This window comes from Cucurbita maxima, unplaced genomic scaffold (genome assembly GCF_002738345.1).
Source record: "Cucurbita maxima cultivar Rimu unplaced genomic scaffold, Cmax_1.0 Cma_Scf00012, whole genome shotgun sequence".
NCBI lineage: Eukaryota > Viridiplantae > Streptophyta > Magnoliopsida > Cucurbitales > Cucurbitaceae > Cucurbita > Cucurbita maxima.
Window position 1 is genome coordinate 1,019,669 of NW_019272028.1, and position 4,459 is coordinate 1,024,127.

Sequence of the window (4,459 nt, forward strand, 5' to 3'; positions counted from 1 at the left end):
AAAAAAAAAAAAAAAAAAAAAAAAAAAAAAAAAAAAAAAAAAAAAAAAAAGAGAAAATGGGTGATGGGGATGGGTGAATGATAGAAGAGTATGAAAGAGGAAGTGCACGGAACTTGCACATAAACTTCACTCACCAATATATATAAATATGAATTATTGATGTAAATTTTAATTTTTTTAATCCAAAATATATTTTAAAAATAAAAATAAAATTATTATATTGTTCGTATAAATCTAATAATAATAATAAATTAATTTAAGAAAACAAAAAAAAGAAGTAGTAATGTACATTCAAACAACCAGTTGCACGAGGGCCTCTTTTTTGTTCTTTTCTGCTCTTTCTCTCTGTCCCTTTCCTTCGCCTCTTTTCCATTATTAATATTAATATTAATATTATTATTATTATTATTATTATTATTATTATTATCCCTCTTAATAATTGAAACCCATTTCTCTTTCCATCACATGCACATGCACACGTGTGTACAGAGAATACTCTTTTCTCTAAGCCCCACTCTCTCTCTTTCCTAAATAAATAAATATATCATTTTAATTTATATAGGGTGTAAATAAAAAAAATAAGTAGTAAGAATAATCGTGTAAATTAATATCAAGTGTTTTTCTAATTTATTTAAATTAAAAATATATTTTTTTTATTTAAAAAGGATTTTTCAACTTTTTTAAAATTATAGAGGTCAATTTAGGGTTTTTTTTTTTTTTATATTTTTTATTTTTAAAAGTATAGACTAGGGGGGAAAATGTAGAGTCCATTGTCCTATGTGACTAAAGTTTAGCGGCTAAAAGTGATTAATTAAGGGGCTAAATTTAATTCAAAGTCAAATTCTTTCATTTTCTTTGAATAAAGAAAATGGATTTGGCTTATTAATATTTTGTAACCAGGCATGGAGACCCTTCTAGTTGGCTTCATTGAATACAATAAAATAGACATTATTTAGTCAATAATTAATTGGTATTATCCAACGTTTTATCATACTATTTCTTGGCTTATTCTTTTTGTATATATTATCATACTATTAAATTCTCAATTTGTGCCTAATAACCGTCTGATGTCACTGCTAGCAATTATTATCTATTTTATTCCGTTACGTATTTTAACAACACTTGATAACTGATGTGGGAGCCTTCCCTTAGGGTCTAGTATCCTTGTTAGCACACCACCAAGTAACCTACCTATGATATCTTCTATAATAATCGTTCCCCTCTCAAATCGATATGAGACCTCACAATCCACCTCTCCTTGGAGCCCCGGTGCTCTCACTGGCACACCGTCCAATGCTGGCTCTAACATCATTTTGTAACAGTTCAATGTCACTACTAATAGATATTGTCCGCTTAGCCCAGTATGTATCGACATCTACCTTACGGTTTTAAAACATTCTGTTAGAGAGAAGTTTCTACACCATTATAATGAATATTTCGTTCTTCTCTCTAATCGAAATAGGATCTCACACTAAATGTGTCGGTTAAGCTTGTATTGTTGTTGGGGTTAAACCACATGTTAATATTTTTTAACTCATTGAATGTTTACTAATTTTTACTCTCACAAAACATCCTTTTTCAGTAAGAGAATATTCGTAATGAATATAGAATATTTTGAATCCATATTTTCCGAATTGAAAGAATAAAAATTAATAAAAAACTTTGAAAACTGAAAAGAAAATGGGGAAATGGAAATATGGTTGTGGTACTACCGGACCTATAATTATTATTTTTTTTTTTGTATTATATCAAAAATATTTACAAAAGTAAATAAATAAATAAATAAATAAATAAAATAAGAGGGTAAAAAAAAAAAAAAAAAAGATTCGTATCCAAGAAGGCGTTAAAAAGAGGGTTTGTCTTTTAGCAAACTGACGTCCTTATCTTATCAGACTGAGAGGCCACTTGGATGAAAGACTGATCATTGTGCACGTGTGCCTCCTCTCTCCACGTGCGCCTGTTTTATTCATTTTTACACTTTCCTCTTTTTCTCTCTCCCCATTTTACCCTTTTTAGCCATTTCTTATTTTTATCTAAAAAAACAATTTTTACACTTTCACTCTCAATTATTTTCTTTCCCAATTTTCAAACACTAAAAATTTAATTTAATTTTTCCCAAACGTATTGTTTTGTGTTAGAAATTTTTTTATATTTATGTTTAGAACGGCCGATAAATGAGATAGTTTCTCATATTTATTTAAAGTTTTCAATAGAAAAACGAGAAATTAAAGTTTTTTAAAAAAATAAGAACGGAAAGAATGGCAATAAAAAGATAATCGAGAAATAAAAAGAAATTGAAATGAAGAATTGTTGAGTCATTGATTGAAGTAGGTATAGGGAGAAAATCTAATAGGGAGATAATCAAATGATCTATGAGACATAAATAAACGATTTCTATTCCTATTAAAAGATATTATTAAATTATTTAAAAATTAGACCTTTCAAGGTAAGAATAATTTTTTTTATTTGCTTAGAGTTTGAAGGTTAAAAAAATATTTATGAAATAAATTAAAAATTATTTAGTATTTTTATTTGGTTTTAAATTATTATTTTTATAATCCAACTCACATTCTCTTGTTTTCTTCTCAATTTCACATTTTAAAAAATATATTAATTATGAAAAATAAATTTGTTGAAGAGAAAAGAAAATGAACTTATTTTAAAAAAAGTGAGAGAAAAAAAAGTCACAATATTTACCCCTTAATAATGGGTTGCAATATACTTTTGGGTTTTGCAGGGAAATAGTTTCTGATTTCCCAGTGGCAGTGTGGCAGTGTGGCAGATGAATGTCACGTGTGCTTGTCCTTAGATGCTCACTTTTCCACGTCATTTTATTTCAATTTTTCTTAAAAAATTTACTCTACATAATTTAAATTTTAAAATTATATTTATTAATCTTATAAAAAAAAAACATAGGACCAAATTCGACACCATACACATGTTAAAAAAAATGTCGTATTAGCTCGTAAGAATAGTTTTCACTTTTAAGAAGCAAGTAATAGATAACGTGGCTATGTTGAGGTTATTAAGTGCGGCATCAAAAGTTTAAATAGTTGGAAGTCTTATACTAGTCAAAGTTTAAAGATTAAATTACCGACAAATCGTGTCGTTTAATGGATAAAAAGATTCTCTCGAACGAAAAAAGTATAGAAGAAAGGGGGGTTTGGCTCCACAAGAGGGTTAAGCAGCCTCCCTCACCCATGTGTGAAAGGTCCCCCATTTGCACTTGAATGATGCTTCCAACCCAAGTGCTTATCTTTGCTGTTGTTTGGTTTCTCTCTATATTCCCACAGTTTGGAGTTTTATTTTATAAAGGAAACCCACATTAGGCATAACATAACCCTATATCTTGTAAAGACTGTACCAAAACCCATGTGATCTGGTGTCTGCTTCCCCTCTATCACCTTCAAAACTTTCCCCTTTTCTGTGGGCCTCTCCTCTTTCTCCATACAAACAACAATAAAAAATCAACCCCATGTTACTTCCCTCGTGGGTGTACCCTAACTCCGTCTCTTTCGACTTCGATACCACCTAAAACTTTTCCTTAAAACGCATTTACTAGGGAAATGTTTCTACACCCTTATAAGGAATTCTTCATTCCTCTCTCCAACTAATGTGGGAGCTCACAATCCACTCCTTCGAGACCCAGTGTCTTCACTGACACACCGCCTAGTATCCACCCTTTTTAAGGTGCATTGTGAGATCTTACCAGGAAAAACTCAAAGAGGAGAATATAAAGTTGGGCTCTTACATATTATACCATTAAAGCAATCTTTGTGATGATTGTTAATTAGGAAGAGGACGAAGTCCAAGACCAACCAAATTTAGTGAACCATAATATAATTTCTCTTCATCTATTTAAAATTAATTTGAGGTTATAATATGTAACATGGAGCCCATCAAAAGATCTTGAGCAACCAACATTTCATAAAGCATGTTAGTTAGTGGTCTTATAATATACATCTAATCTTAGATTATAAATTTAATTATCTCTCTTCTTTAATGTTTAATATTCTTGTTTTAACATTGGTAGCATGTGTTAGATACATACCTCTAAACCTACTCTCACATGTGCTTCTCACTAATCATATCAATCTTTATAATTTAATTAAACTAAAGCTTATAATGGAATGCATTTTTTTAATTAGGGTTTTGAAGAACCCAATGCATATTTTGACTGAATGTTTGTTGTTTTTGTTCTTGAAATTCTAATCCTCTTGGAATTAGTATTTAATTGTTAATTAATGATTAACTATCCATTTGGGTGTGACATCAGCATGGCTCTAATTGTGGTTTAGTGGCTGGAAATTTTAAATTATAAGAAAATACATTCCAATTTTGTAAAATTAATGCTTCATAATTATAAGAAAATATATTTGTGGATACTTTATTTAAAAGAGAAATATATGAATGTTTTTTTTTTTTTTTTTTTTTTTTTTTTTTTTTTTTTTTTTTTTTT